A 10,872-nucleotide genomic window follows, 5' to 3' on the forward strand; every position below is an offset into this window, starting at 1 on the left:
GTATGCATAGTTAGTGCCATCAAATAAAGGAGGTATGATTAATGACTGTTCTCTATCCATGACAAACATGAGTCAATGGATCAACACAGCAAAGATTAAACCTAATCAGAGTGTGTCTGCTCTGATACCACTTGATAGGCCACAAACTGAATGACCCTTGTGATTAAACCAATTAATTAATTAGCCAAGTTATTAATTAATCAATTTATATGCAATTGCGTGGAAGGACAAACAAATCACCAAATAACTAAATATGCAGCGGAAATTAAATGACACGGTGATTTGTTTACGAATGGGGAAAAACCTCTCAGGAAAAAACCCACCGGGTGATTTTCAGGTCACCACTCTCGAAACTCACTATTATCAAATCAAGCGGTTACAAGTAAAGGAATCTCAAGTACCTTACCAACCTACAGTTAACCCTTACCCCAATACCCAATTAGTCTTGATCTGTAGTGACAATTTTCCTTTTGATGCAGGCTCCCAAGTACGTGACTAACCAATGCAGAATCCTAGTACGTGACTTCAAAACACCAACTAAGGAGGAGAGGTTGGCTGCAAAGTTCTTCAGTTCATCCTACACGATGAAGATCAAGAAGATCTTGGTCATAAACCCTTTGGTGCAAATACACAGTAACTTCTTCAGAGAAGATGAACTAGGTCAAGAACTTCATCTTTGATCACAATTTGCTTGAATAGAGATTGCTTAATGCTTTTGCAACTTGTGTACAATTTGACGGCTCTTAAAACAATCCTTTTATATGTTTAGGGTTAGAAGAAAAGAAGGCCCAAAAGCATATTCACGGATCCCAAGGAAATCAGATCAGAAAATTTGATTTTATAAATCTCGACAGATAGCAAGGTCGAGGTAGCTATCGAGAAGGTGTTGAGCTTTAATGAATTTGCACTTAGCTTGTTTTCTTGGATAACTTGATGACTTCAACACTTGACCTTGAAACTTGTTTTTTAAAGATTAAAACACATAGAACTACCCAATTACAAGTAGAGTGTGTTTTGTTAAAGGATTTAGCCAATTTACAAAAATAAGTTAAATATGTTCTTAACAAGTGAAAACACATATGTTCTAACACTATGAGGTCTCTATTGAAAGCTTCCTAGCCAGTAGTCAAGATTCTTATCAACATATCATGACCATTTGTTCTGTCATGTGCTCATTAATATTACCTGCAAAATGAAATTCAAGGACAATACATTTAAGTATTCTAGTGGCGACTCAGGAATTTTTTCTAGGGTGTTCCTATTCTACTTTGAAAAAATTTCGGGTCATTTTGGTCTATTTTGGGTGTTTTGGGAAATACTGGTGAAATTCAAGATTGGTCGGCATGAAGTTTGTGCTTAAAAAAAATGTTCTTAAAACCAAAAAAATTTGCATTCTGTACACCGAAAAACCAAAGAAAAAAAAATGAAAAAAAAAAAAATGAAAAAGTTACCATACAATAAACTATAAGTTCATTTGAAATATTAATAAAATTATTAATTATTGTTGTTTAGTTGTTTCATTAATTTTTTTGTCTTTTATAAACTATAATTTGTTATATTGTTGTCTCATTAATTATAAAATTATTAATTGTTGTTTGGCCTAACATAATTTAATTTATTTATTTTATAATGTATTAGTTAATTAAAAAAGAGAATCAACAATCAGATTAAGTCTTTAGTCTTAAAGAGAGAGAGACTCTCATTTCACTTTCATAGTTTCTCTCTTCATATAAAAGAGAGAAAGAGACAGAGAGAAGTAAGAGAGTAGAAAGAAACCCATTAGAGAAAAAGAGAGTCAAAGAGAAGAAAAGTGTAAAGTAAAGATGAAATATCTTAAGGTTGAGGGAGCAAGGAGGTTGAGGCTGTGGGGGCGTCGTCAGGCTGGGCAGCACGTTGAGGCGACTGGCGAGGAAGGAATCTTCGATCCGATCTGTGCTATTCCGATCTTCGATCCGACTGGCAGGCCGAGGTGATGACCGATCTCCAATCCAACTAGCATGACCGATGGCATGAGCTCTGTTGCTCAGTTTGAGGGGAGGCGATGAGCTCTATTTCTCCGTTTATGATTTAGTTTTTGCTACCATCCTGGGTTAGATTTGCTACCATTTGTCTTTAGATTGTTTTTTTTTTTTTTTTTTTTTTTGAGAATCTGTGGCCCTGGGTTTGCTACCATCTTTGTTTAGGATTGATGTTGGGCTTTGGGCAGTGGGCTTGCTTGTTACATTTTTTTTTAAAGATTTTAGTTTAAAATTTTTTTTTTTGCTTGAAAGTGAATAGATTTTTTTTTTTTTATTTTTTTATTTGAGGGTATTCTTGATTTTTCTTGAAGGAGTTCCTATTTTTTTTTTTTTTTTAAGGGTAAACAAATAAAAAATTTAAATTATATATATATATATATATAAATTTTTTATTTTGGTAAGGATTGATTTGTAGGTGTCTTGATTTGTACCCAAGACTAGAAGATGTGGGATGTGAGCCCAATGAGGCCAATACAATGAATTTGTAGAGAGTGATGAAAACCTAGACTATTGTGATTGACAACGGCTAGTAAGGTTTAAAAGATGAACAAACACAAAACATAGAAAAACTTGATGAAATAAGTGTTCGACGAGATGAACTATTAGTTTAGCATTGTTCCTAAAGCTAATACAACCTTAGTGCTACAGTAATTCTTTTCTCTCTACTTCACTATCTTTTCTGATCTTTTTCTTATGGAGGTCTTGTACATTATATAGTTTCCTTTCAACCATCTTGTCTACACTTGTTAATCATCTAAGCCTTCACTCAGTATATTCCATCAACTCTTCTTTGGTCTCTGTAATGGTGTGGTTAGACTACACTGTTCAGGGGTCTTCTCCACATAAATGCGGCCAGAAAAGTTGCTCAATGATTTAATGCATGATAGCATCTTTTCTTTTAGATATTTTGTATTCTTATCCTCTTCGTACGGCCTGAAGTTCATCCTTATCTTGGAAATTCCTAGAAGTCACCTAAATTGCCCAAGTACTTCTTGACCGAATTCATCCTTTCCGAGAAGGATAATCTCTCGGACTATATTCCTCCACCTTTTCCTTAGTGACCCTCCATTCTGGGCCTCTCCAATCATTTACTTATTCTCGGACGTATCCAATCCTTAATAGGGCCCAAGGCCCAGTATACAAATTTAGCTCTTACCCCCACAGCAATTATACTGAAGTTTATTTTTTTCTCACTGTTTTTTTTTTCCTTAAAAAAAAAAAGTTTTCTTTCTTTTTGGTCTTAAGGTGCGTTTCCTTCGTTGCAGTTTTTTTTTTTTTTAGCTATGAATATTGACTTTTCCCATGAACAGTGCACGGGACCCACAAAATCACTTTTAGTCACTTTTTCATTAAAAATGGGTCTCACGTACTATTCACAATTTAAAAATTATTTTGTTACATTTTTTATTTTCAATTGTATCCAAACAGACTCATGAAATGTAGAGAAAAATGAAAGCACGATTTTTTTAAAATTTTTTTTATTTTTTTACTTGGAGCTACTTTACAGGTATTGTAAAATAGACCCTATTAGAGCATTTGTTAATAAAGTATAAAATATTTTAGGAAATTTTAAATATAACTTTTATTAGAAATATAAAAGAATTATTAAAAAAAAAAAAACAGTTTTCTTTCTCATAGAAAATTAATTTTCCTAAACTAATACTCTTAAGTTGTGTTTGGCATTGGCTTAAAAATCTTTTTTTTTTTTTTTATATTTAGCTTTTTTTTTTTTTTTTTTTTTGCTATTATTCACTATATTTTTACTACTATTTATGAGTTCTATTGCATTTTTTAATACTATTTATGAGTCTTATTATATATTTCAGCTAGTTTAGTAGAATTTGTTAACTTTTCCCTGGTGAAATAGTGACATACACCGTACACATGCGGGTCAAAATTTGTTTCCGAGGATTCTGGACTCTCCAATATATTTAAAGTCCATCCGCTATCTAATTTAGCCATGATTTTATTTATTTATTTTTTCACTGTGTTCTCTCATCTTTTTGTTTCTCTCTCTCTTTTGTGTTTAATATATGCTATGCATCTTCTTTTATTAAAAAAGAAAAAAAAACTATTAAATATGCACCAAGAACATGCCAAATATACATAGAAAATTTCCATCATAGGGACAAATCCAATCAGTCTACTATAAAATCAATATCATCTATAGGTGTGTGTGTTTCTCAAATTAAAAAAAAAATATATATATATATATATATATCAATCTATATATATCTATATACTACTAAAAGCTGAATCGTAACATTTAATGTTGCTACGCTCATGTTGAGCCACATTAAAGCTACATCATCATTTTTGGTTTCCAATTTTTCTTTATATATTTTTAAAACATTTTATCATTTAAGGTGACTTAAAAACCCCATTATTTAAAAATTAAAATATCTTTTAACCATTATTTTTATTATTAATTTTCCAAAACTCTCCCTCCCTTTTACCTTTTCACCTCCCCACTACTTTTTACTTAATATCATTCTTTCTCTACCTTTTTTTTTTTTTTTTTTTTTTTTTTTTTTTTTTTACCTTTTTTATTCTCAACACTACTATAAATTTGACATTTTCTTTTTCATTCTATGCATAGTTTTCTCACACAAAAAAGTTACCTCTCTCTCTCTCTCTCCAATTTGTTTTTCATTTTTTGTTTTATTTTTTTATTGCATCAATTCTTTATGTTGATGAATTTTTGTGTTAACTAAAATTCTACTTTGGGTTGATGCAATTTAGCTTTGTGTTTTAATTGTTATCTTTTATATTCTCTTTGATTAAATATTATACTATTGCATATACATATAGTATATAATAATATAATGTTATTATATTACATAGAATGACTTTGATAATTTGATGTTTATAGTTATATATCTTATTTTTACTCTTTTTTCTTCCCATCTTATGTTATTTAACATTTAAATTCAGTCACATCCTCCATACTATTAAATTGTGCAACGCAAATCAAGAAAATGGCTAAACACAAACCTACCTTCCTTTACCATTCATCTATTTTAATTTATATTTTTTTCAAAAAAAAAAAAAAAAACTTAGTTTAGATATTTATAAGTAAAAAATGAAATAATGATTCATGAAAAAAAAGATATTATTAATACATATTTATTTTGTACGGTTGTAACTTTGCATATAATTTTGCATTTAAATATTCATCTACTTTAACTTAGATGTTTATGACTTAATAATGAAATCTATAAACAAGGTAATTAAAACAATTATATTTCTACAATTCAAAAAGTCACAATTTGTTTTCCATAAAAAAGGTCTTTTACATTTCCATGGAATTATTTTTAAAATTTGTTTTTATAAAAACTTTGACATACCACTAACCTAACCACTTCATACATTAAAAAGAAAATTTAAGGCTCATTATTACTTCAGTCAATATATTATGGATATCTTAATTGATTGAGACCAAACTAGAGAAATGTCTTTCATATTTCCTTGAAAATTAAAAGGAAAGAAAAAAAAAAAAAAAACCTTTGACATACCACTAGTGTAACTACATCTATACCCATTTAAGCCATCCATGATATCTATTTCTTATTGATAACCATAAAATTTACAACTAGCAAGGGAACATACAAAGTAATAACGAATAAATGAAGGAAGAAAAAAAGAAATGAAATCAAACGTCAATTAATAACCGTTATTTGGAAAATAAAAAGGTGGTCAAGAGGAGTAAGGAATAATATAGAGATGGCTATATAGTAGACATTGAAAACTTCATAGTGCAATAGAATCAACCATTACATTCACTTAATTAAATCAATAATCAACAATTAAATATAATAATACAAAATTTAAACTTAAAACTAATCAAACTCTAACTTGGGAAATTATATTTCCCATCATAACTAAAAATGAGATGTTATTTAGTAATTTAGAAATTATATTAGAAATAAAGTTGAAAATTTTTATAATCTCATTTTTTTGACATTTCATTTAACCTTGTATATATATATATATATACATATATATTATCATAATCTTCATACACCATAACTTAAAAAAATCTAATGAATAGTTCTTACTCTTATTTAATGTCTATGTTATGCAAATCATCAACCAATAAATATGTGATAATGGTAAAAAAAACATTATAGACAAGATTATGAAAAATATGATAAAACTACTTTTTTGAAAAGAAACTCTTTATAAAGTCTAGGGACTAAAATAGTATTTTACCTAAAAAATTACCAAGCACAATGCGTGGGTCTGCAACTAGTATCTAATATCATATCATATATCATATACTATATATAATAGCAGAAGCTGAGAGAAAGTTGATTCCTACAATTAAGGAGGTGTTGACAAATAGGATAACTGCCTATCTAAAAATCAGACATGTTTAACTTTAAAAAGCGATACATTACATTGTTTAGTAACGTTACAACACCGTTTAAAAGCGATAAATTACAATGTTTGACTACATTAAAACACTGTTTGGAGCCCTCTTGGTATAAAAGGAAACTAACTGCTTAAAAAAAAAAAAAAAAAGAAGAAGAAGAAAGATTGCTTCATGGAGAAAGGAGAGATAGATCGAGAGAAAAGAGGAACAGAGAAATAGAGAGATAGAGATAGAGAGAAGGGCGCCACCCAGACCAGATCTTCTACCATCACCGTAAGGGCACCTTCCGTTTCTCCTATTCGGATACTTTCTTTTCGCTTCCTTTTCAATTTTCTTAACACCGATGCTTGCAATCCATATATAGAGGAGGAAAAAAAAGACCTTGCGATATAGAGATGAGAAGGAGACAGACATTGAGAGAACTACCACCGGTAGGTTTTTCTTTTTTTCATTCTTTCTTAGATCTGGGTATAGGTATGAAATATGAATTAGTTTCAGGTTGTCAAAATCGGGATCCTACGTAAGATCGTAGGAGGTAGGTGAGATTGTGAATCGTAGGATCGGATTGTGAATCGTAAGATCCTATATTATTTGAGAAAAAAAAAATAAAAAATACACATTGGTATCTTAAATAATCACATAAATTATACATTCATTAATATAATTACCATACATTACTATATCCATTTGTAAGCATCATTTAAAGAGACCAAAAATCTCAAAATGTGACACTCTATTAGGATATTTTTTATTTGGGTCCAACTAACTTTCTCTCTACATTAGAATGGAAAAACTTGGTCTATTGGAATTTTATTTTTCATTTGGGTCCAACTAAGCCTTTTGTCAAATTCAAGAAGATTACAAGAAACTAAGGTCGTTTAGGATCATCAGAATTGTACGATCCTACCGATCCTGAACGATCGCAAAGATCCTTGAAAGATTTAGATTGTTTTAGGCAAGTGGGATCGTAAAATCGTAAGATCGTAGGATCCAGATCGGGATTTTGACAACCATGATTAGTTTTGAGAAATTTGGTTGTATTGATTTTTATTTAGGTATTTGGGTAACATTAGGTTTTGATTTGATTTTTTGAAATTTGGGGTTATATATGATTATGTTTGGAGAGGGCAAAAATAGAGAAATTGTGCCAAAAACAGAGAAATTGTGCCTCTTCATACACAATAAAACACAATCTAAACGGTGTACCATTTAGTTTTTAACCGATTCATCTCTATTAAAAAAAACACAATCTAAACAACGATAGTAACAAAGTATCGAATGGTAGTTAGAATTGGTTTGGGGGTAAGATTATGGTTTATAATAAGGTAGTTAGAATTGGTTTTATTGTGCATAGTTGTTGCAGTTGAAAGGCAAAAATTTGAGACTATAAAGCACAGATAGAGTGAGATCTGAACCTTCGCTAGTCAGACTACTGGAATCGTTACTGGTAAAGTTTTGATCATATTCCTATTTAAAAACAATATCCTGCTTCTAGCCAAATTTGTTTTTGTCTGCCACCGTCCACACACCAATCTTCCTCTCTCCAATTTATCCTATCTGACCCTCTTAAGAAATTTTAAATATTTACTATCCAACTATCACTAGATGCATTCAATGATGATAAGCCCTGGACTTCTCAACGATGCATCAAAGATATTCAGTGACTCAATATTGTTTCACTAAGGTATTTTTTAATTTGATTTGTGTTTCAATTTATTTCCATTGTTACGTTTAAAACCTATGTCAATGCATGTAAAGAATAATACTTTAATGTGCACTTTATATATTTCCAACCCATTACTCTAGCAGGAAATGATGCAACCCAAACTGACATGGCTTAAATTGCATTGGGGTTGAAAGCTTGAACAACCAAGGCTAGATTGAATGCAACCCCTGGCAGTGCCTCAAGATTGGGAGCAACACCATAAACATTATTTTTTTGGTATTTAACTATCTTCTTCGTTTATATGTTTTTGCTTTTGATAAAATTGTTGTCTAAGCTTTTGCAAATTAGAGCATTTTTTTGAAAACACACATTCTCCCTTCTATACTTACTGGTGCATCATCCTCTGTTTTTCTTCTTTATTTTTCTTCTCCAACCCCACCCAAGTTTAGATAACTTTCCTAAAGGCAAGAATAGTTTCACTTTCCACAGATGCGCACCATCTGTTTGATAAAAAGCTTCTAAATTATTTTCACGACCAACCAAAATTAATACCTAAACAAGGAATTTGATTTTTTTTTATAAAGTAAATAGGATATATTCATGATGTAGAGCATTAGATCAATTAGATAAAAAAATTGAATACTAATTTTAAAGTTTGGGTACTATTGCAAATTTGGATAAGCATGTGCCAAAAGAAGTTCATGGTGTTTTTTAAGTCTCTATTAAGGTAAGTTTATCATTTTATCATAAAAAAATAGCAAAAGAAGTCACAGGACACAAATTTTTATGTTTCTTTATGTGTTTGGTATAATATGGGTGATTGAAATGGAATGTAGCATTTAAGTACCTGGAAAAAAAAGTGACATTTATATTATAAATGCTATTGTGTTACAGACACTTACAGCCTACTTTGTTGGGTTCAAAATCGCAGCAAGGTATCATTTGCTTTCTTATGATATAAAATATAAAAGCCATGGAAGAGTTGGGTTTTTGGCTTTACACTGTTCATGGAATAAGTTAATTAGTTATGTAGTTCCATGTATTTGATACTTTTCAGTTTGTTTCTATCTTATCTCTTCTATTTGAAAATGATTGTGATCATGTAGTCTTTGAATTTGAGTAGGCTGACTCCATTTGTGGTTGCCCCTTATCATTATCTGGCCCACCAAGTGGATATGATGGTGGGCATGGTACTGGTGGTCGAGGGGGGTTATGGTGGTGCTTCTGCTGAGGCCCCAGATGTGACAACTAAAGAACTAAGGGAGCTTTTTGGAGGCATTGGACAAGTAATATACTACATCTTTTCTTTTGAACTCCTTGCATTTAAGTTTTCTTAAAAATCAATTTAACATGGTTTTCATTCAAGTTATATTTGGTTACTAGGAAAATGTTGGAGCAGAATAGAACTGAGGTTTTAAAAGTTTTTATGTTTTATTTTTTTTGGTTTTATGGAATCAAGAAAGCAATATATTTTGCTGGGAAAACTAATTTTGATTGGCCTTCTATTTTTGTTTTTTTTGTAACTTGAAAAATGGTTTTGGATTACTTTTGTTGAGCTTTTTATTTAATTTTCGAAACATCTGCAGCTTAAAATTTAGGGACACAAATTGGTTTTTCTGTTTCTTAAAAGTTTCTTTGAGTTTATGATTCTAATTTACTGTCAGTTGGCTTATGCTGTTGAGATATAGGAAGGAAAAGTTCCATTGTCTTGAAACTATTTTTTGATTTTGTGAGTAATTAGCAACCCAAATAGCCCTACATTTACTTCCAAAGGAATTTATTGAAGAAGAAAAAATTATTTTTTAAGAGTGATATATTTGAAGTGTTCTTCAACTGCTTCTTTTCCCTTTGAGAACCAAAACTGTTACTTGAAAATATATTGAAAAACCAAACAATTTTTACCTTGGTTGGCTTAAGTTTGTAATTTTTTAACAAACCTAATAACAAAAAGGGAGGGAAAGATTCAAGATATAGTTCTTTCTTCCTTCCCTCAACTTTCTCTATCATCAAGTGGTGTAGTGTTATTATTTCAAAAATTAAAATTTATTCTCCTTCACATCTAATCCCATTCTAGCTGTCATACAGGTCTCCATTCCCAGTGCATTGAGTTTGCTCTCAGTTATTGATGGCAAAGGCAAAGCAAGAAGGCAGATCTTCTTTGACTTCATTCCATGAATTCTCTCCTGGATTAGGATCACCATACCCCTGGCTCAGATCGCCACGATCTGAGGAAGGAGGTTTACAATTGATAGAACCTCTTGAGAATGTGCTAGCCATGTAACTGCCAGATGTCTTCATAGTGTTAATACCAAGCTTGAACATATTTCCTATCTTTCCTCTCCTAAAAGGCATTGCAATTCAGCGAATTGCTTCATATTTCATTAAGGCATTTACTGATAGGATGCTTAAAGGCTTTACTGGTCTCTTTTGTAGTAAAAACATGATGAGTTCCAGGAATCAAAATTTCGTTGGATGAAAGTTCAGTTCAAAACTAACCCATCAGGGTAGCATTTTTTTTTTAAAAATTTTATTTTAAATTTGAGCTTACCAAGTAATATTTCTACAATGACTTGATAATTTTAGGCCATTTAGCAATAGGTGCTATCATTTACCTAGCCAATTGGCACAAAACCATCAATATAGATCATTAGATAGCTCATATTGCAATCTTTTCGATATAATTTATTTTAGTCTCATCAATCTATCAATTTGAGATTCTGAATTGATTTGTTTCAATTGCATTGGCATGGTCATGATATGTTTTTAACATGTGAGCTTTGCTTCAAATGATTGTATGAGAATAAAAGGAATTA

General features: G+C 30.7%; 1 long non-coding RNA gene across 6 annotated transcripts; it reads left to right on the top strand.

The window, feature by feature from the left end:
* The first annotated feature begins 6,549 nt into the window (after positions 1–6,549).
* On the top strand, positions 6,550–10,550 carry LOC112031784 (uncharacterized). Of its 6 annotated transcripts, none has more exons than XR_010628088.1 (7): positions 6,550–6,666; positions 6,758–6,824; positions 7,748–8,077; positions 8,203–8,335; positions 8,954–8,994; positions 9,183–9,345; positions 10,145–10,550. It is a non-coding gene; the product is annotated as an uncharacterized LOC112031784 (long non-coding RNA). The 6 variants fall into 6 exon arrangements; XR_010628087.1 differs by lacking the exon at positions 8,954–8,994 and having other exon boundaries at positions 7,748–7,840; positions 7,999–8,077; XR_010628086.1 differs by lacking the exon at positions 8,954–8,994 and having other exon boundaries at positions 8,200–8,335.
* The last annotated feature ends 322 nt before the right edge of the window (positions 10,551–10,872 follow it).

The sequence above is a fragment of the Quercus suber genome, unplaced genomic scaffold, assembly GCF_002906115.3.
Source record: "Quercus suber isolate HL8 unplaced genomic scaffold, Cork oak 2.0 scaffold_40, whole genome shotgun sequence".
In the NCBI taxonomy this organism is placed as follows: Eukaryota; Viridiplantae; Streptophyta; class Magnoliopsida; order Fagales; family Fagaceae; genus Quercus; species Quercus suber.